The sequence below is a fragment of the Desmodus rotundus genome, chromosome 12 (assembly GCF_022682495.2).
Source record: "Desmodus rotundus isolate HL8 chromosome 12, HLdesRot8A.1, whole genome shotgun sequence".
NCBI classification, from domain to species: domain Eukaryota; kingdom Metazoa; phylum Chordata; class Mammalia; order Chiroptera; family Phyllostomidae; genus Desmodus; species Desmodus rotundus.
The window spans coordinates 10,529,001-10,552,391 of record NC_071398.1 but is presented as its reverse complement, the minus strand read 5'-3'; the positions used below and the strand labels follow the sequence as shown (position 1 = coordinate 10,552,391).

General features: G+C 40.5%; 1 long non-coding RNA gene across 1 annotated transcript in view; it reads left to right on the top strand.

The window, feature by feature from the left end:
- The window catches only part of LOC139440445 (uncharacterized), a 34,757-nt gene extending 12,753 nt beyond the window's left edge, over positions 1 to 22,004 (top strand). The window contains exons 2-3 of the long non-coding RNA XR_011650687.1: positions 10,251 to 10,359; positions 21,509 to 22,004. This is a non-coding gene — a long non-coding RNA (uncharacterized lncRNA). The remainder of the gene's footprint in view (positions 1 to 10,250; positions 10,360 to 21,508) is intronic.
- The last annotated feature ends 1,387 nt before the right edge of the window (positions 22,005 to 23,391 follow it).

Here is a 23,391-nt window from a genome sequence, read left to right as displayed (position 1 = left end):
CCAGAGGGAAAGAGGAGTGCGGGCAGGTGGAAGTGGGCAAAATGGGGATGGAAAGAGACTTTACTTTGGGCAATGAGGGCATGATGCAGCATGCAAATGATGTTTTTTGAGTTGTACAGTTTTATTAATCAATGTCAACCCAATAATTTTTTTTAAAGAGATAGAGCCAGGGGCAAAGAGAGGTCTCTATCTTTCCTTTAACTCTACTTACCTTCCCAAACATGAAGTTATAAGTTCCATACCTAGACAGAGTCTATTCGTTGTTGCAAAATTTAGCAACCTCAGCAGAAGAGAACTAACCTTTTCAGTAGCTCCAATGGTGGTCTGAAACTGGTGGTCCTTCGGTCTCACCAGTATCGTATGCCTACCTCTGAACCAACTTACAGAGATCAGGAGTGTGTAAAAACATGTCCGGAGCTGAGACCAATTACATGGCTTAAGGGTGGAGAAGCCACTGTTCCCTAAAGAAAATTGGGGTTTTATCTCCAGCATAAAGGGAATTTGGTGCTGACTGAGTCTAGGTGCACAAGCAGGCTCCCTGCTTTCCTCTTGTTGTAGTTGTGATGGAATCTGTTCTCCCTGAGCATATTCTCCAAAGCAGTGCTCTTTCAATAATTATTCATGTTAGACAGATGATTTTTAACTTGTGATGAAAAGATATCAGATAAAGCATTTTGAAAGCAAGACAATGAGGCTCATAGAGTAGTTGCTCAAAAGGTGGGACTCTGCAGGACAGCTGCCCAGTCCCCAACTGCCAGCAGCACCGACTCCATCCCCAGCACATCAGGTTTTAGAAGCTGAACCAGGACACTCCCTCCCTTCACTATTCTTCTACTACCCTCCATCCCTTCCTCTGCATCATAAAAATGAGTGCCTTCTGAAACACTACTAATTAGCAGGAATAGGTCTATTTTATAATAACTGTAATTAGTGCTAATTACCTTCCCCTAGGCTCACCAGGTTAAAGAGGGTTCATTATTATTATTGTTACTATTTTATCACAGCCGGAAAAGATGAAGAGATCACATATTCTCGAGAGGCCTTCATGTCTGGGAGTTAAAGCTTGAATTTATTCAACGTGTACATCTGTACACATATGTCTATGCTTACGTACGCAGAATGACAGATTCACACTCACACATGGTTGCACACGGGCCCACATACTTTTTAACGGGATTTCTTAATTATTCAGAAGGAGAGGAGCTGCTTCAGGTTCTGAAGCAGGTAATTCAACTAACTTATGACACCATAACACTTACTCTAATTTACATTTTACAAACAAGCCTAAATATATCCTCCCCTGAGCTGCAACAGTAATTCAGTTTATGCTAACTGTGGAACTTAAGGTAACATTCTCTTTCTGAGGTTAGAAATTATGCTTAATATATGCAACGTTTCTCTTTTGTAATGCTAATTAAAACAAAGACCGAGGCAGGGAACAGATTCAGGCTATTTATGTTGCACTACCTGCAATGTCCTCCATGTTCATCCAAACCAAATACCAAACTGGCTTCTGCTTGCACAGAGACCAGTATCACTGTTCCCTCCATTTCTATAGGTGGCACGTTTAAAAGGGAGGGTTTGAACGTAATGTTAACTCAATGTCGATTGTCAGGTTTAGTCTAGCACCTTGTAGATATGTCACATTTAAAATATGTTTAAAACTCAATAATGTTTTTAATGGTGAACCTAAATGTCTGCCTATTTACTGCTTAAAATGAGAACTTGATTGTCGTCCTTCAGCACGATGTAATGGGAACACCCCTGGCTTGGGAGGAAAAAAAACGTCCCTGGTACTGATACTTTTTTTTTTTCAGATAAACCAGAGGTTTGGAACGGACAGGATGTGATTATGTGCATGAAATACCTCCTCTATCATTAAACTGAGGAATTATTGACATGTCATTGTCACTTTCAAAAATGGAATGAGCGCGTCATTTCCTTCTGGGCTTTTCTGGAGAGTCTGACTTTTAACAGTATCAGGAAGTACTATGGCACCCAGGCTTCTGCCACCCCTAACACAGAGGGCACCAATGTCTTCTGATAAGGGGACTTGAATGAAGCTGTTTTCCCTGCTGGCACTGCAGCCCAGGCAGAGCTGGCCAAGGACAGCCTCTGCAGAGGGGAGTGCATCCAAGCGTGGAGGACCCCGCTACGGCTCCGCTCTGCCTGTGGCACACTGATCAAAAAGATGCTCTGCCTGAAAAAAAAAAACCCTTAAAACTAGACATTTACTTTAATGTTGGCTAAATGTATCTTCCCCACTTCCCAAAGATAGAATGGATGGTGGAGAACCCTATGTATGGATTTAACCACTGATAGCCTAGGGACTTATGTAGAATATGTCACGTCCATCAAAATCCAGTGGGGTAATCGAAATCCATTGTCAGAGTGGCTTCTAGGTCACTAGAATCAGGAGTGGTGGCAACGTTGGTGGTGGTGGTGATGGTAGTAATAGTAAGAGTAGTGATAATACTATTAGTAGTAGCAGCAGCAGCAGCTAATTGGTCCAAATGACAGATTATTCTTCTAGTGGTACATTTTGTAATAAATCTCAGTAGGAATCTTCCCCGATGGCAGAAATTCCCCATTCTCTCTCACCGGTTTCCTTAATCTCCTTGACTGAGTCCCCTTATCCACACTGTATATTAAATCTCACCCACGAGCTCTAGACACAGTTTATATCTTCACCTCTGATCCAAAATATTTTTCTAGCTAGAAATTAAGAATTTGGGCAATGAAATATTACAATAATGGTTTCTCCTGGACAGTCAAAACTCATGTTTTCTTTTGGGGATATTCTTTCTTGTGGGCTGAACGGCAGAGAGTTGGGGAAAAATTTCATGATTTCTAGCTCCTCTTCCTTATTCTGTCTCCATTCCTGCTCCTGAATTCCATAAGATATCTTAATAGTAGCATTTGGAGTTTTGTTAAAAATAGCCAAGTCTTGGGGTGGGATGGAGGGATGGGGAGAAAAAGCACACAACTGTAATTGAATAACAATAAAAAATTAAAATTAAAAAAAATAGCCAAGTCTAGTTGGTATTTATAACTTAGAGGAAAAAAAAAACCAAAAAAACCTCAACTAATGAATGCAATTGATTTAAGCGACATGGTATTTTATAAACTATATCATCATCATCATCATCATCATCATCATCATTATTTACTTTGTGGAATAGGCTAAGGCTTTCTCAATAACGCTTTCTCATCCTTTATAAGAATGTAATGTAGGAAAAATTTTCAGGTTGTATAATAAGCAAAAATCTAGACTATGAAAATTTTATATAAGTAGGTAAGATTAGATTCTGGAGCTTGATCAGATAAGGTTTATTTCTTTCAAAATGCTGCTTCACAAAATTATAGGATGTGCTCTATTTCATTTCATCAAATGCCTCACAACTCCTGACTTCACTGAGTACAAAGACATCACGAATGTGCTATTTAAACATTCAAACTAAGATGAAGAAAGAGCAGTTGACATAATCTATCACCTTGCCCAAATATAAAATTTGGTTTTAATTACACTAATTAGAAAATAAGCTTTAAAAACTGTGCAAAATTTACAACAGGATAGCAACATAAACTTTTTATGTTTCCTAATCAGTTAGAGAACTGTGAAATTCCCCATCGGTACTGTTGCTAATTCATAAGCCTCGTACTTATAAACGTATGTTAGCTCTTGTTTTTAAAAATGCATGCTTGCCTTTCTCTATGGGTTACATAGGGATTAAAGGATGAGTATCCACATAGATTCTACCTATTTGTGTTCACTCTCTCCACATTCTCTGTAGGGCAGAAGTTCTCACACTGGAGATGCAATGTTGCCCGCCTAGGGAACATCTGCCAAGTTTTGAACACACGTTGTTGTTCTTATAACTGGGTGGAGGAGTGCACCTGGGATTTAGTGGGTAAAAGCCAGGGTTGCCGCTAAACCTCCTACAATGCACAGCATGCTTCTGCACAAGAAAGAGGTCCTCCACCTAAAATGTTAACGGCACTGAGGGTGTGCGAGCTCTGCTACTGGGGGTCCCATATCCTCAATACACCTTTTCAGTTATTTTGATTGATGACTGAGTGAGATGTGAGGCCTCTGTACCTTGCAGCTGACTGGGAGAACTCAGGGACAGGGGGCTTCATGGTCTTATCAGGCATGGGCCCCTTGGAAGATCAGGGTACTCCGAATTAAAGAAATTATTTTTTGATCAAGTTGCTTCTCACATAGGTTTTTGTCATTGATCCAGAAGAAGCAGAGTGTTTTTTTTCCTTTAGGTTTAATAATGGTTATTGAAAATTCCTAGCAACAAAGTGAGAACAGCTAGTATTTTAAAATTGTTTTCATAGAATAGCATGCATTTGTCTCCAAGAACTTCACAGATTTTTGTTAATTAGATATGTTAAAACGTCTTCAATGCAAGGAAAATAGGCAATTTTAGACACGGAAATTATGTCTCACGATTAAACAGCCAGCAGGACCCTGAAATAACTACTTCTGCAAAGAAAGACGTTTCATTGTGTGACGCCTGAAGCGTCACCACCCCACGCAAGACCATGTGGTTTTCCTCGGGAACCCCAAGCAGGAGCTGCCTCTGCCCATTGGCAGGAGAAACCATAACCCTTCCCAAGGGACAGTGTGGCAGCCAGTGTTGACTGCGACAGAGTCGGTGACACTCAAAGACTAATCTTTCAGCACACAAAACCGCCATTCCGAGCCTTGTAAGTAAAAGAGCCAACTCGAACTTGTTAATGCATATTGGAAGGAAGCCGCGTCGCCATGGTAACAAAGTGACAGTGTTTATATTTAAAGGGACTGTACTCTTCTATCGGTCACTTTGTGGTTTCAGTGTGCCATTTGCAGATAATTCTTGGCCCGTGCTAAGGCTCAGACATGTAAGAATATCTGCGACACTAAAAAATGATAAATAGGATAAATGAGCCAGGAAGGGGCACACTCAGTCTCTTCATCCTCCCAACCATTGTTTGGACTCAGGTGCTTGTCATCTCTTACTAAAAAGTCCTTGAACAAGATGGTCTAAAATGATCTGTCTGCCACCAAGGCCCACACCGCTCTCTCTCACTCCTGCTCGCTCTCCCTCTCGCATATACACACGTACTGCACACAATTACAATTTAAAATTGAGTGCAATTCTGAAAATCAAAAATAAGTATTAGTTCTCAAGCACACCATTCTAATAAATTATGTTTCTATATTTTTCACTTCATTTTATTATTCTTGTTCTAACAGTGTAGTAATCGAACAATATAATTATTAATTCTAAGTTGTCCTCTCATATATAATAACATTTCTATTTGATTTATAATCTTCATTACCAGAGTTTTTATCAGTATAATACAATTTTCAATATAGTTAATGTGTCACAAATTCACTGCTAATAAGAATGTTTTAAGGAATCCTTGCTTATTACTTTGTTCCCTGTATTTTTAGATGGAGATGCTCATTGCAGTGTTACTTACTCTGAGCAACTAGGATGTTTCTAAGAGTTCTCCAGCATCTAATCAGAATTACATGGCAAACATGAAATTACCCCCACCCCCAGTTTCATGAAAATAACCAAACTGCTCTCCAAAAAATGTAGCAGCTAACACCAGATTCTAGCAATGCGTGATGATGTATTTTAGAATATTTCCATTTGCACTTAGTGTTGCCTTTATTATTAACTTTTATTAATTTATAATGATATACTGTCCACTTATCTGTTAAACTGGAGTTTTGCAGAGTAAGCCTGATGGCTAGGTGTATCTTAGAAAGGCTTATCCTTGTATATAGTCAGGGTTTAGTTAGCCACTTTTTTTTGTGATTATTCATAAAACGTAGCTGAGGGCCACTTATGAGCATCAGCAATAGCCATACAGAGAGGAAACATATGTCGGCTCTGTCTTCCATGAGTTTGCAGCTGGTAGACAAAAACAAGTGGCATGTTCAAATACTGATGACAATATGAAATTTGATAAAGGTCAGACCAGAGAGGTTATAGCAATGTAACGTTAGCACCCAGAAATAAAACAGCGAAAGCTTCAAGAAGTCGTAGCATTTCAGCTGGCCACGAGGAAGGGATAATCTAGGGAAGGAAGACAGGGTGTGTGCAAGGCGGAGCGACTGGAGCAAAGGCACTAAGGTGGAAAACACAGCAGTGTTTCTAATGGGGGAAGAAGGCCTGTACCCCCCAAAATTATAGTGAACGATGTGTGGATATTTGTGTACTTTTTTTGAAGCGGCCCAGAAGTTTCCATCAGATTTTCGGAGCTGTCACTGACTGCACCACCTTCAGTAAAAAATACAATAATAAAAAATAAAAAAAAGAAGCTTGAAGCAATGGGTAGAAGAGGGAGGGGATTATAAAATAAGTGCACATTATTCAATTTACACATAAGTGGGAATAGGATTAGCTTACAACACTCTATATCTTGAGTTTATTTTAATGCCAGCATCTTAATTTATTTTAATATTAGTCTTTGAGGAGATAGAGTGAAACTCATTTTTTGGAAGAACTAACATCTTATGCATGATAATTCTGTTTTTTTTTTCCTTTAAAACTCTCTCACTTCTCCTTTTCATTTTTCAGTATAAATCTTTTGAAATACAATTGGGACCCAATGCTAGTCCTATGAAGAATACTTACTTCCTGTACATTCCACATATATTTATATATGTTATATATATATTATATATATATATATAATATATATATATCCATATATTCCCATTTTAGAAATTAGAACACTAAGATCAAAATAATTGAAGAACTTCTTCAGGACTCAACAACAATGCAGTTGCAAGCTGGGACTTACCTTTGGAAATATGTCACCTATTCCATTCTCCTCACACTCAGTCACCTGCCCCGGATGGTAAATGTACTTGGAGTTGCGTGGTTGGGAACGTGGGGCTTTAAAGCAGGTGAGGGTCACTGTAATGTTACTTCTCTCAGCTCCTGCTTCTCACACTTGCACTCCCCAGTGCTCCCTCTGTTCCTACTCTTCCATGCATGCCACTTCTCCATTTTCTTGTTCTATTTATTTTTTGGCATTGTCAAAAAAGTCATTTCATTTTTTTTTTCATTTTTTTTATTGTAGTGCAAAACCTAACAGGAGAACCACCCTCTTGACAAAATTTTAAGTGTGCATACGGTATTGTTAAGTACAGGCACAAAGCTGTACAGCACATCTGGAGAACTTACTCAGTTTGTATAAGTGGGACTTTACACTATGGAACAGCTGCTGCCCCCAGCCCCAGGCAACCACCTTTCTTCTCTGCTTCTGTGACTCGCACTATTTAAGACACCTCGTATTAGGGAAACCGTGCAGTGTTCATCCACGTGGGACTGGCTCATTTCACTGAGCATGGCGTCCTCCAGTTTTGTCCATGTTGTAGCATGTGCCAGGATTTTTTAAGGCTGAATAATACCTTATTGTGTGTATATAACATTTTTTAATTTATTGATTTGAGAGAGAGAGAGAGAGAGGTCCATTTGTTCTTTCACTTATTTACACATTCATTTGTTGTTTCTTGTATGTGCCCTGACTGGGAATTGAACCTGCAGCCCTGCTGTATGGGAACAACACTCTCACCAATTGAGATGCCCAGCCAAGGCTATAACATTTTCTTTATCCACTCACCCATCAATGGGCACTTAGGAAAACAATTGCATTAATTAACACTGCGTGGTACTGGCATAAAGATACCTGTTTTCTTAAAAGACATTTCACACTCTTGTTTCCCTTCTCTTTCCCTGTGTCCATGCTGTTTGACAGTTGATGATTAAATGCCCCAAGGTAGATTTTCTGTTGTAAAATGCCTGTCCTAAAACATCAATTTCTCTTCCGTGTTAGGATTCCTGGAAACTAACATGATGTATCTCTTTGTACTTTGGATGTGGACTAGAGTCTAGGTATTGCTTTTTTTTCTTTGAACTAAGAACTAAGTAAAGGAAAGGGGAAAAGGAAGAGATCTGATGTGCCATTGAGGAATATAATGGAAACACAATTACTGATTTCTGAAGTGTCTCAAATATAATACCCAGAAGTTGTGTCTTGACAATTTAATAATGCAGAATAGAATAACTTGGTAAAATTGTCATTTGAAAATGGAAAATTGGGGTTTTATAAAAAATATTGTATGATCTTGATTATTATTCAGATCTAATATGAATTCGCGAGCTCTTTAGGAGCCTGGGAATTTCAAATGCTTATCTTTTGTTGATCGTCAAAGAAATTCAGCTTTTCCACTGGTATCTGTCAATACCTGGAACACGATGTAAAGGCTTCCTCAGTATTCAGTTTACGATTTTAGCTGTGGTTTCTCCTCAAGTTTCTTTTTACATTTTCTTGGGAAGGAAAACAACTATTTTGTATGCTTTAAAATATGTGGTGGTCAGATAGTCTGTCAAAATTCATTGGAAAATGTTGATAGAAGAGACCAACTCCTTTTCACCGCTTCTAAGAGTGCTGGTGATAGAAGAATAAGTGAACTTCACTCAGATTTCCCCACAATAAGGGCCAGATAAGAAGGTTTCATGTCAGACTGCGAGGGGAAACAACCCTGAATGAGGCTTCTCAACACACTCTGATAAGTCAGGTGTCACAAAAGAGTTAGGCATACCTAGATTAAAAGTTTACCGTCATAGGAATTGGACTCTCTATATAGCTGTCATGTCATGAAGCCCCACATAGGGTGAGCAACTTGCCCTGGTCTGCTGGGATTTTCCCAGTTTGGAACTGAATGCCCCATGTCCCAAGAATACCCTCTGTTTTGGGCAAATCAGGACAGTTGGTCTTGTTAGCCAAATATAAACACCAAATATAAACCCAAGTATCATGCAGGCTTAAGAGAAGGCAGAAAATAAGCCTTTTCTCATGTAGACTGGAGAGGACACAAGGGAATCCAAAGAACCCTCTTTACAGCTTAAATACATAGTAATGTGAACATGATCTATCACTCTTATAGTATCATTGTGTCATAGATGTTATCACCTCAGTTTTATGAATTAAAACATGTTGATAATTATGCCTAAGGGGCCACACTTTGTATGGAGAGCAAATTCTCAAACATGAGTACCTTCAATGCCATTCCATGAACAAAGTATATCCATCTTCCTAGCCTCGGTCAATGGAGGCACAGAGCAGACCCAATCAACATGAAGTCATCTCAAAAAAAAAAAAAAAAGCTGTCATTGTAGGTTTGGTAATTAAAGCAAAAATTCTGGGCAGCCTGAAGTTCAAGTCCAACAGCTCATGATAAGAATGGGAAAAGCAACATTATAAGTTCAATTATTTTTACCTACCAAACCACAACATTTGAAGGAAAACACAGAACAGGATACCCCCCAAAATATGGCTATTTTTTTTTCCTAAGCTGTGTTTTAAATTCAACCACGTCTCACCCCTCTCACATCGTTATCCTTTCTCAAGTCTCTATGTCTACTCTTCCTCTTCAACAATCGCTATTGTGCACAGTATCCACAGCGAATCTCTAAAAGCATAAGCAGATCAAGCCACCTCTCCCAAAGCCCCTGGTGAATTCCATTTGCACTTGGCATGAGTTCAAGCCCTAAAAGCTGGCACAAACACCCTCTTTCCTCTTCAACTTCATATCTTACATGGTTGCCTTGTCCCTCAATGTTCCAGCCATGCGGGTTCCTCAAACAGACCAAAGCTACACCCTCCCCTCTGAACATCTGACCTCCGAACATCTGACCTGCTGCTTGCCTTGAAACAGTCTTCTTCCACATCTCCACCTGACGGGGTCCCTCCTACCACCCAGGACGCAGAGCATGTTTCACCTCACCAGCCAGGTGTTCTCTGGAGTCTCCATCTCTTTGCTTGTTTAATCTTGTTCATACCAGAAATGTTTTATTAAGTAAGCAAATGAGATGGTTTTTGATGGTGAAATTTCATTTCACTGGCAAGTATTCTCTGGAAACAGAAAATGCGACTATCTGCTTCCAAGCACTGGGAGTTCAAGGGTTAATCATGTCTTGCGACTACTACATATTCAAATATTAATAAAATTACTGAAGTAGGAATGTCAAATACATCCTAGAGGGTATGCCCATGTGACGTATCACCAGTGAAGAGGACCAGATGAATGGATAGTGGCAATGACATTGGGTAGTGTTGACTGCACGTGTCTCACATGCCTTTGGGGGAAGGGAGGCTGTACCTCTTTGCCCAGTTTACATGGCTCTCTGTGAGCCTGTGCTCCCAGTTAGTTGAATTATATTTTTTTCTCCTAGGAATACAGATCTGGACGGAGACACATAGTTACAGAATGCAGTTTAAAACAACCATTTGGTGGAAGCGAAAGCAGCAGAAACTCGTGGGCTAGCGAGCGTCTTCTTTCAGGTGCCCTAACTTTTCTTTTCAATGCGTGTCTTTTTCCTGTGCAAGCTAATCAGAGTTGTTTCTGTTGCTAAGAACTGAAAGACTGCTGCCAATATGGGAGGGATATGACAGCAAGGGCTCCCGGGGAGGCAGAGCGATTGACATAGCAGCAAAGCTGAGCTGGAGTAACCGCTGAACTGTTGGAATGTCGCCAGGGGCGTTCCGAGGACTCTAGCAGATGTTTAGATGGTGTAAGTAGGATCTGTACTTCTGTGGGCAAAGTCGATTTAAAGGGACTTGACGTAAGGGGTGGGCAGTGGAAGGTGTGACAGTGGCCTCTAGGCACTGCCAGATACACTAACATTTTCTAAAAAGGAAAATAAAGATAAAAATATAACGAAGGAAATCTTTTTTTTTGAAGGTTCTTGTGATCTTTTGTTTTTTAAATCACTCTGACATTTTTCTTGAGTAAATTTCTCCTCAGGTATTCTATTCGCATCTTAAATAGCCCAAGCACGCAATGATCTCTGCATTGCATCCCTAAAAATGTATGCCACGCAATAAAAATGGGGTTCCTTGGAACACAACTCAAACTTCCGTTCTTCTCCTTGATATGTGTGTGTTTCCCAGGAGCCTCTATGATTTGGGTCAACTGATTATTGACACTTAATACCACTGTTCTTCCGATGGGGATTTGATACAAGCAGAGCCCAGTTAGAACAAAGGCAGTTTCATTACACCGGATAATTACATTTTTAGATATAATTGTCTCCATTGGGATCGTATGAAAACAGAGCAACAGAAATATGCAAAACTAAGGATAGCCTTCTATTCATCGAGAAGAAGATTTTTAATAGAAAAAATTCTCCAATAAAATGTTCCCTTGAATTATATGTCTATGAAGCAAGGGTTTCCCTTCTGCTTTTTATTCACCCCTCTTATATTCTTGTTCAGTGTTTGTGTGGCCCAGTAGTGAGTGGTTTAACCCTGTGAAAGCTATTAACATTGTTACACAATTCACTTACATCTATCTCCTTTTATAAGCATGCCTCTCTTTGTAATTGTGACACGGCGGGTTATTGACCTTCAACATCAGGAATAACAACTCACATCTGAATAGTGTTCTTTGGTTAACAATTTGCACTCACTTCTATTCACTCGGCTGATTCTGTGCTGCAACCTGTGTTAGATATCAGTGTGTTCATTTTACAGGCAAAGAAAATAGGGCCCGGGAGTTAAAGAACTAGACCAAGTTCACGTGATTAGCAAATGAAAGAGCAGGAATTCGATGCATGTCTGCAGGATCTCAAAGTCCATATTCTTTTTCCAAAAATGCTAAGTTAGAAAAACTATGGAAATAGGAGGCTCAATAACATCTGGGGAGAGAAAAGAGCATTCAATGAACCAATTCCTCTCCCCCCACTCTGGAAAAAATAAATTGCTATTTTGCATTACAATAGTTAATCCATTGTCCTTGTAAGGACAGGGACACGCATGTCCCATCAAGAAATACTTGTTTTCAAATAGACTCAGGACTCTCATTGTTGTCTCATCTATTCTTGCTACTAGTGCTATTACTGTTATTTTTATGATAAGTGGGTACAATATTAAAAGGTGGGTGTTTTCTCACCATAATCAGACACAAGGACAAGTATTTCACACCTGCGTGACTGACAGGCAGCTGAAACCTGGGAAGCACGTTAGCACAGCCTCCTCAGTCCCGCTGCTTCAAACCTCCAGGCTGACTCTCAGCACACAGCAGCTGCTAGTGGTTCTAGCCAACAGAACAGTAATCCTGAAAGTTATAAATAGGTTCTTTGATCACAATATTGACAACCTAATTGAAAAATATATATCCTACTGTTTTGCTGTTTGCTAGCCAGTGAAATAAGACAGAAACCCCAAGGAATCACACAAGGCTTTATATGACCTGCCACTTTGACTTATGTAAGTGCATTACCCCTGCGAACGAAAGGCTTTGTGTATTTTTAGTTCCTTATTTTTCCCCATCAATTTGGTCTATGAGGCAACTGTAAACAACACATGTTGAAAGGACAAAAAAGGTTGTTAAAACTTTCTCAGCTTAAGTCTTCATCTGGGCTCTTCTTAAAGAAGCAGAGAATAAAAAATTTGGATGCATCTGCACCTCTCCCAAACCCACACAGCACAGCCACGAGCATGCCTATGGTGGTGAATGAATAAGGTGCTGAAGCCACTAGTGAACAGAATCGACATTGTTTAGCAGGCTGGGGACTTGGGAAGCATTCCTCATCTGCCAACCTAATCAATGAATGATTAATTACCCACATTATAAAGTGTGCCTTATAAAAGTGGAATTCGTTGACTGTTTCAGTTTGTCATCAGGAAACATATTTTGAGTACTATTTGGGGCAAAGCACTAGAGAAGTTTCAAACCTGAAATACAACCAAAAGATAGGAATGCTCACTGAGTCCCCGTACACCTTCCCCTCAAAGTGAGGACCATGGAGGAGCAATACAGACACATTATTGAATTTCTCATAGGGTTTTTTTTTCCCCTGCCAACTGGGGATAAATTATATTTACTTTCACTCTTGTCAATAGAAAATGAATACAACACTCAGATTGCTTCATCTAGTTTCACACTTCTCAATCTTTAACTTGTGCCTAACTAACTCTAAACCTTATCCTTCTTTTCAACATATCACACTGTTATCTTAAACTAATAGTTTTAAATTTTAGGGGGCACAGATTGCAATCCTCCCCCCAAACTTCTTGCCCATATTATCTCGTAGTAGAGATAAAATATTCATTCATCTGTCTTTAACAGTACCTGAGAAAAGTGTTACGTGTATTTTACCACGGTAATGAGTATTTTAAGAAGGGATGGAGAGATGGAAAAAGAGAGAGAAAGAAAGAGAGAAATTGATTTCCTGGCTTCTTTCCAAAGCAATTGAATTTGCAAAAGGAGGAGATAGTTGATGGCAGGCAGTCTGAGAAAGTAAGACACAAATTCATTTTTACAGAAACTTCTCAGTTGGTCAGTGATTTCCAAGGTCAACTTCACAGTCGGAAAAACTTAGGCCCAAAGAAGGGAATTGGCACCTTCGGGGTCACAGTGATGGAGCCAAGTGCTAGCAGAATCAACATTCCAATCCTGTCTCCAGGCCACCTATCTCAAATTCATTCCACAGAGCGCATGTCTGGTGTGGTCCGTGGAGATATTGCTTCCTGGTCCTTTTCTGTGAGGCAACTGCAGGCTGAACATCTGGAACCCTCTTTGCACCTGCCCCTTGAGTTTCTCGTAAACAGAAACCGAGACCCATTTTTTTCACACATCTGTAAATACAAGATGAAGGGGGGGGGTTAATACCTACTATGTGAGGTAGAGACATCATTAGTTACTTTTTAGGTGAGCAAAGTAAGGCTTGGTCAGTGTAAGAAAATTACATACATTCACAAAGCTCAGGAATCGCAGCTAGGATTACAAATAATCTGAATGCCCTCAACGTCCGTGCTGCTCTGTCAACACTGCGAGGCTCCTGATGAAGGCCGTGGCCCGCTGCTTCGAGGAATAAAAGACTATTGGAACTGGGATTTAAAACCCGAAAAGCCCCAATATTCTTCACCTGAAGGTCCCTCAATGTTCACTGATGCCTGGGTGTCAGAGCTCAATTTTAGAATTAGTTTTGTCCAAATCTAAATCATATACTGCTTTTCTTAAACAATATCTGTCCTGTGGTTGGAAAAAAAAAAAACTAGAAAAAGCAGGAGCTCCATATACATGTTGTTTTGGGGGGTCTCTAACTCAGTTTCTCTCCCCAGTTGTCCTTTAGCTGTAGCCCACAGTGCCCCCCACCCTTGCCACAACTGCATGGAATTCACGTTAAAAGCAAGAAGATGAGAAAAGACAATATACCTTAGAGTACTGAGTCCAGATTTTTTCCAAGTGAAAATGGCCAAATATGAATTTCTATGCAAAACAAGTATGCCGGGAGCAGGAACAAGACAGGAAAGTCAATTAAGACAAATATTTTCCCAAGTCTCATTCTGTGAGTGTCAGACAACAGTCAGTCCCGTCCACTCCTGAACAGAAGGAGAGAATTGTTTGATTCATGAATATTAATTTCCTAACTCCCAAGGAGAAGGAAAGTCAAACTCTGTGATCTCTCGGGCCCTGCAAGGGGGTGTGACTTACCCGAGTCATATGAGAACACAGCTGTGTCTTGCTCTGGATGATAAAATGGGACCTACCTGAAGTCCCTGGCTCTGATCCTGCTCTCATAAAACTGCTTCCACAGAAGCAAAAGCTTAAAAATTGGATCAGCTCATCCTTCTTCTCAAAACCCTCCAGAGATGCAGGGTGCAGCATAGGGAATAGTCAATAATATCATAACAAGTACACACAGGGCCAGGTGACTACTTGAAATATCAGGGGACCACTCTGTAAAGCAGATGATTGTCTAACCTCTATGCTGTACATCTAAAACTAATACAACATTGAATGTTAACTGTAATTGAAAAATAAAAAAAAAAAGCAGATCACTTGCCACGTCAAGAAAAAATTAAAGCCTTACTCTTGCAAGCTGTGCAAGGTGCAACAACTTGACCCTTGAACTCTTCCTTGACCTCTTCTCTAGGGGCCCACCTGCTTCCCTAGGCCCCAGCACACTGACCTTCTCTCTTCAGCACACCGACGTGGCCCCGTCCTGCAGCCCTTCACCTGCTCTTCTCCCTCCCGGGAAAGTCTCCCCAGATCTCTCCATCACTGGTTCCGCACGCACAGTCTCCGCTCCCAAATTCCTGCCGCAAGGAGTGCATTCCTGTCCACCTCGTGACCCCCCCTTAAAAACTGCAATAAAGTACCCATATTATTATTAAAGCCATCTTACCCATACTTACGTATGTAGTTCAGTAGAGTTAAGTACATTCACACTGTTGCAGAAACAAGCTCCAAAAGTTTTTCACCTTGCAAAACTGAAACTTCACACCCATGAAACAACAATTCCCCACTCCCCCCTCTCTTCATGGAGGCCCTGGCAACCATCATTCCACTTTCTGATTCTGTGAGTTTCACTGCTTTGAATAGTCTCTTGGCTTTTTGTGACTGGCTTATTTCACTTCGCATGAATCCTCAAGGTTCAGCCTTGTGGCATGTGCCAGCATTTTCTTCCTTTATACGGCAGAACGATCTTTTATTGTAGGTACATGCCACATTGGGCTTGTCCACCCGTCTGTCATTGAACGTTTGGGCTATTTCAACTTTTGGCTCTTGTGAACAACGCTGCCCTGAACATGCGCCTATGGGAAAACTTGCTTTCAATTCTTTATTTTTTTATTGTTGTTCAAGTACTGTGGTCTCCATGTTCCCACCACCACTTCTCCCCACCCCCCACCCTTCATCCTTCCTCCCTTTGGCTTTGTCCACAGGTCCTTTATACATGTTCCTTGATGACCCTTCCCTTTCTGTCCCCCGTTACACTGAGCGCTGGCCTGGGAACTGAAAGGTTGCTGAGCTTTCGATTCTTTAGACCAAGAAGCGGGTCGTTGGGTCATGAGGTAGTTCTACCATCTTTCCGGAGCTGTTAGGCTGTTGTCCGCAGTGGCTGTACCACTTGACGCTCCCACCAACAGTGCACAAGGCTTCCCACTTCTGTACATCCCCACCAGTAGGTATGATCTTCGATTTTTGTGATAGCGGCCATTCTAGTGGATGCGAGATGATATCTCATTAGGGTTCTGAATTTTCATCCTCTAGTGATCAGTGATATTGAGAATCCTTCAATATGTTTGTTGCCCATTTGTATATCTTCTTTGGAGAAATGTCTACTCAAGTCTTTTTCAATAACATCTTAATATTCTATGTCTAATATGGGTAAATTTAGGTTGTTTATAATGTTCCTTTGTTGTACTTAGTGATGTAATGATACCATTGTACATAAATATTGATGGGTAATTCTGGTTTTCCCCTCAGGAAAAAAAAATTCTTAAGAGAAGAATTACAATACTAAGTCAAAGATGTACGAACATTTTATACATTTATACTAAATGTCCTGATTAGAACTTTTATACCAAAAGTCCTGACTCACTGGGATGCCTTTTGTTCTCTGTAATTTGGCTTTATTAGCTCCGATAATGGGGAACATGTGGTTCTGAGAAACTTCTCAAGATCTGAAATTCACACGTCCATCCGTTCTGTGCTTGTCACAATTACTCAGACACCGTTTCTAAAGAAAATACTGGGATTCAACCCCACCACCACCTGGAGACAGTAATGATTGGTACCTTCTGAAACGATCATGTGGTCTCTCTGGTTTTCACAGGACAAAGCCAGAGAGAGAGTGATTCCAATGCAGTGTTGAGAACTTACAGAGAATCTGAGTATTATTCATTAATTTGCTTCAGCAACTTAGGATTTGAACTTGTGTGTTTGTAGCACACTTCCCAATACTGTTCTAGAACTCCCTGTGGCACTAAGGGAGGAATTAAAAATCAGCCATGGACACAGCGGTGATATTACAATCGAACCTATCTCATAACGTCTATAAAAATAAATCATGGCTATTTCACTCTTCTTTCGATTTTCATAATGCCTTATGCAGCGGTTGGTCTTCAGCCAAGGCAAGGAAGAGTTCAAGTCACTTATGTAAACTCCACAGATGCTAGCTGGGATTTTTTCCACGGAGCGTCTCTTCCTAAACCTACGCCTCAGTGTTTTCATCTGCCAAAATGAAAAATGCCCCAAGCTTGATAGATGCGTTTACCTTTTGATCTCTCAAATGTGTCAAGTTTATTTCTTTCACCTTGCAGTCAGTGCATGCTTTTAAACATAGATAATGTTAACTTCAAATTATTAATGACTTTTGGACTTGACAAACATTAGTATTGTTGAATTTTTTGAGCTCTCCATGCAACCGGTAATATTAATGAAATAACTAGGTCTTCTTTCCCTCCAGCACAGAGTGAGAAAACCAGGGAAGCACATAGAAGGTGTACGGCACAGACACCGTTCTTTCCTGTACCCAGTCACTCTCCTCTTCTCTCCTCTCTCTCTTTTTAAATTGCAGTAAGAACAATTAAGTTCATTCCTTATTTGCATTGTTTTATAATAATTATATGATCCACCTTCTGAGACACCATGAACTGGGCTGGTTAAAGCTATTGTTGGTCTACAATTGCTCTCTGCCCAAAGCACCCAATTCATAAGCAAAGAATAGACACGGAAGAGAGACAATGACAGTAGCGGCCATGACACTGTCCATAGTCACAGCCTTTACGACTTAAACTCCCCCCTCAGGTCCCATGTTTTACTTAGGCAGCTTTCTTACCATCCCAGTCCATCTTCGCCCAGATGTATTATTTAAGTTTCTTTTTTCTTCATCTAATTTCTTGGGCTAAACATTGATGATTTAGTCCTTGTTCTTCTCTCCTTTACTCTTCTCTCCCCTTCTGAGCATATTGTTTTGTGTGCTTGTGCAAAGCAACGTAATCCTTTCTTGGCTTAGTTCCATATCATCATCTATCACCCGTTGCCGACAAATCAAAATATCTTTGTGAAAGAGGGATAGAGACTATAAATTATTTATAAAATGGAGATGATGGAAATGGTGGTGGTGGTGGTGGTAATAGTGGTGGTGGCAGGGAAATGATAATGATTCTATGTTGTATGATTGAAAATTATATTTAAAGAGTGAATGTAACTAAAGCTACTTTACTCACAGATTTTCTGTATGCAAATGTAAGAAACTTCATTTGGAGCTGGTGGTCTAAGGTCCACCAGTAAACAGAAAAGGGAAGGACCTGGAACTGATTGTTTACAACCTACAGAGATCTTAAGCAAGAGAGAGAAAGCAATGTGTGAGAGAAAGGATACATTGAAACTAATGTACATTGTTTCCTAAGTTCACTTCCTACCCCTCCCTTCCCCAACCTGTTTTTCCTCAAAAACAGGTTGCACATTTTTGGGGAAATCATGTTCTCTTGTGGACCTTTATTTCTCCATCTGTGAAATGTGAGTATTGAGTTGCTTTCATAACTCTCCAGCTGAGTTCACTAAAATCGCACAGGATTTTGCAATAGAGTAGGTCATCAGATTTTTTTCAGGGTCAGAAGACATTATATGTAAGACCCCATGAACTGTAAAACTGTTATAAAAAAAACAGCAATACACTTGGAAACTACTAGACTAGGTAGCTTTCTCACTCTGCGTCTACGGCTCTACCCTTTTCCTTCCACCTCTCATTGCATTTAGCTACTAATGTGCATGGTAGTTGCAGGAAATCGAGAAAAGAGGAACTTCTGGTTAGTTACTCTTTTCTTTCTCTTTTAACTGCTAATACATATTTTCATGCTACAATTACCTGTGTAACTTACACATCAGCTGAGGCTTTTTGGCCCTTTTTTGTTGATATATCTGCTAGATTGTCTCTTTTAATCCCTATGGAAACCCAAAGGTATTCAGTAACTAGATTTTAGCAAACAAGTGTTGAGTAGTGAATGGGGAAGGGTAGAGAGCTGTCTTCCCTGACCCCTCTGCTTCTGCCCCAGCACGTATGTGCTGTGTCTGTTCTGAAAGTATCAGATGCTATCCTTTCCTCAGATCCCTTCGAAATCCTGTTTCACAGAGGGCCTTGTGTGTAGGGTAATACATTTTACAGAATACAGAAGTACGGACTGCTGCTGGCACTGTGGGAGCTGGGCCACACACAATCGGCTGACATCACAACCACCGCAACTTGGAAATGCGCGTTAAGTCTATGGCCTTTAAAATAACTTGGGCAATCTCATCACGGAAACAGATGAACTATTTTTCAGTCACCATGGCCTGCTGAAGATGTCCTCCTCACTCTCTCGTCCCATTCCTCTTCTTTCCTCACTCCCACACAGTGACCAGGGAGCTCATAGAGTCTTCTTACTCAGCAAGGAACACTCATTCCTTTCTCTTGCACTCTCTCTGCTATATATAGTCTGCTCTGGGCCCACCTTCATGCCCCCAAACGTAGCAGAAAAGGAGAGTGTCCGTTTAACAGGATCTACTCTCCGACAAAACATGGAGGTGGAGAGTCACCACGTTGTTTTTATTTTATGTTTTTCTTTATCCTAAGTTCTTCTAGGAAAATCGATACATGATGATGATCACATCATTCGTCCGGGTATTATTGTATATGGGTCATGTTTCTAGCATGTATTATTTGGTGCTACTCATTATGTAAATGTTTTTTTCCAATCATTTACCACAGGTATTTTGCCCTTTAGTACCCTCGTGTTTCTTTTAATAACCCTGTTTCCTGATCTCAAATGATTCAGGGTTTTAAATGGGCATTCAAATGCTATGTCAAATGCATTTGTAAAACCTTTATTCAGTTTAACAGCAACAAATTGTAAGTTTGCCTTGGTTTAATCTATCAATTTAAGGCTCATTGAGATAAGGAATGACAAAGCTGAAAGAGAAGGCCTTTCTTTTCTGTGAAAACACTTATAAAATCAAGTGCTCAGCTGTTTCCTCATTGCAGACAGCTTTGGAAATGTCAGGCAAGTCCGACTGTCAAAGCCATCAAAAATACTGCTGAAATTGCACAGGAAACAACGACCGCCTTGGGAAAACACAATAAGCTGTAGGACCCAGGAGGCTGCTTTTCCTGTAAGAAGGAAAATAAATTCTGAAAGGGCGAGGTTGGAGAGCCAGGTCCTCCATGGGAAGTTTACAGATCCCGCAGTTGCGCTGAGAAACGATACACGGCCAGAACACAGCTGTCTTGTCATGGTGTCCCTGCTTCTAGGGGACCTCTGTTTCCAGCCTTCTCTGCCCACCTCTGCCAGCAATGCCTTCCCTAAAATCCCAGAAAGCCACTTGTCTTTCCTAAAGATCTTCAAAGGCCTTTGGGTGGAGAGGTGCCCTGGTCTGGTGCAAAGATCGGCATTTGAGTGACATAAACAGTTAAGTTCAGAAGGCTGGATGTAATTGTATCAAATGAATGTAAGAAAATAATTATGGTGCTGGTGAGGTTGTGGAGAAAAGGGAACCCAAGTGCACTGTCAGTGGGAATGCAGACTGGTGGAGCCGCTGTAGAAAAGAGTATGGAATTCCCTCAAAAAATTAAAAATGGACCTGCCTTTTGACCCAGTGATTCCACTGCTGGGATTATACCCTAAGAACCCTGGAACACTAATTTAAAAGAACCTATGCACCCCAATGTTCATAGCAGCATTACTTACAATAGCCAAGTGTTGGAAACAGCCTAAGTGCCCATCAGTAAATGAGTGGATGAAAAAAACTCTGGTATATTTTACATAACAAAATACTACAGAGCAGAAAGAAAGAACTCCTACCTTTTGCCACAGCATGGATGGAACTGGAGAATATTATGCTAAGTGAAATAAGCCAGTAGGTGAAAGACAAATACCTTATGATCTCACTTCTAAGAGGAATCCAATGAACAAAATTAACAAGCAAAATAGAACCAGAGACATGGAAACATGGAGCAGACTGGCAGTGGGGAGCGGGATAATGGTGGAAAGAAGGGGAAGGGACTAGTCAGAGAACATGTATGACTAACCCATGGACATGGACAACAGTGTGGGGATTGACTGTGGGAGCGGGGGCTGGGGCTGGGCGGAGGAGGGCAAAGGGGGGAAAATGGGGACAGCTGTAATAGAAAAACAATAGAAAATGAAGATAAAAAAAAGAAAAGAATTACTCCTGAAAGTAGAGTCTAAGACAAGGCCTTCGCTCCCTCCCATTGCAGACAACTGGGGCTCAATCCTTCTGGCTGCTTTGGTTAACTTGAGAGGCTGATTTGGCCAAATGGTCTAATTTTTTCTGCCTTTCCTACCTAGAGAAGCTAAGCCCTCAAAATGGGAAAGTCTTCTAAGGAAATGCTGATCAGATTTATTGGGCTTTTGACAACCTTACATAATTTTATATTTTAATTCCTAAACGCCCTTTTTTAGAACATATTGGCAGTTGAGTTATATTTGACAAATACCTATACTCTAGTAAATATAACGGAGCCGATAGGTTTCTTCAAAAACTCTTTTTCTCCCACATGTGCCTGCGGGAAATTATCTGAGAAGGGAAGTAGTGGTCTCTAAGGAGACAGAGCTAGATCCTAAATGTTGAACTGTAGCAAAGGTTTTTAAACGAACTTAGAATAAGGTAACAACCGTCTGCTTGTTCTGGTTTCCCCACCAGGTCAATCCCAGCGTCTGAGCTTTGATCTGATGACAATGGCTGTCCCTGCCTTTCGACTTTCATGTCAGAGTACTTTCATGCTTCTGGATGGAAGGCAGTAGAAATGGCCCTGTAGGCACGAAGGAAACAATTCTTTCCACATGCCTGCTATGATGTTGGGTACAAACTAAGAACTGGGTATACATAAATATTATCATTAAATCTTTATCACCGTCATTATTACTCTTGAGATTTATATCTTTAGCTCTCTTTTAGCAAATGGCTACTGATCTTCATTGACAAGTTGTAGGACCCGCCCCCATTCCCAGAGTTTAATGATATTCACTGAGGTTTGGTGAGGATTTAGCCCTAAGAATGGCACAGGTTTATAAAATATCAGCTGTGTCCTTGGCAGCTTAGTTTATTTGGGGGCTCAGTTTCTCCAGAAGACTAAATGAGGCATCTGGGAAAGAAGCTACTTCATTGTACGTTGGTCCCTCATCTAGCGCTCCATGATTTCAGGGGGTTGTCTCCAGGGATGTAAGGAAGATTCATACCTTTACTTTCCATTAATCTTGAAGTTCTCTGATTTATCCCCTCAACTTTTATGAAGTAATTACTCGCAAGAGCTCTTCCTTGTATGAACTGTAATAAAAATGACTTAAGAAAAACGGTTAGTCCGTGCATAAAATTAAGCAGACATTAAATTAAAATGCAGGACATCTGTTCATTGCACATCAAGCTTTTGAAGATGTTCCCAATGAGCTGTAGAGATTGTGATGATAACGAAAATTGGGGCAAATTTTGATTTCCATAATTGACCTTGCCTGTCTCTCTCTAGTCCCTCTAGCCATGGGTCTCTCTAGTCCCTATTTTCTGCCTGATCTGGGCCAACACTTCCAACTGTGACACCAGGAAGTCCCATCAGCTGATGGCTCAACTCGGTCTCAAGAGGAATCTTTGCCTCTTCAAACAGACTTGTCCAGGAGAAAAGAGTGACAGCTGCGGCTATATGAGGAAATACAGTAAGATAATGACATGCAATAACTATCACGTATTGAGAACTTAGTTTATATCAGGGATTGTATTGGCATTTACATTCATTATTTCTGTGAATTGTCAAAACAAACCAGTGCATAATGAAGTAAGTCCAAAGGGTTTGTTTGAACCATGGAGCCATCTTTCCAGAAAGGCACCAAAAGACTGTGTTAAAATACAGGGTCATAGGGTCTGAAATTTACTGAGCACATAGTATATGTAAAGTAGTGGATGAGGGGCCTTTGACCTAACTTATCTTTCTAAATCTCAGAGAACCCTTCAAGGTGTAGTATTACCAATTCCCATTTTCTAGATTAGACATATAAATCTCAGAGAAATTAAGTCATTGGCTCAAGATTGCATGTTCATGAAGCTCAGCTGGGAGTACAGAGTTGTAACTAAGTATCTCTGGCCTCTTCAGATTCAGAAACAGTCACAGGGTCACAGTGCTTTCCATCTAGGACAGCGATTTTCAACCGGTGAGTCACAAGAACTTTTAAAACATGCACTACCTGACTGTTTAGTCAGGGGCACTGACCTCTTTTCCCTTAGACTGTCAAATAAAAAAATGACAGCAGCCAACACAACAGTAGCCGTCCAGTATGAGTGAATGAGAATTGTAACTCTTTCATTTGATCAGATTGGCAAAAAATATAGGTTTGGTGCGCCGCAGAATTTTAGTAGTTGGTTAATATGTGCCATGAGATGAAAAAGACTGAATGAACATCACTGATCGAGGGGAGACGTTTCCTTCATGGAGACATAAGGACACGGAGAGTTTTCTCAGATAAGCGGGACACAGAACCACATGCTCTTGTGATCGCCTCATGTAATGTCCAAGGCAGACAAAGAGACTAGTGATCAGA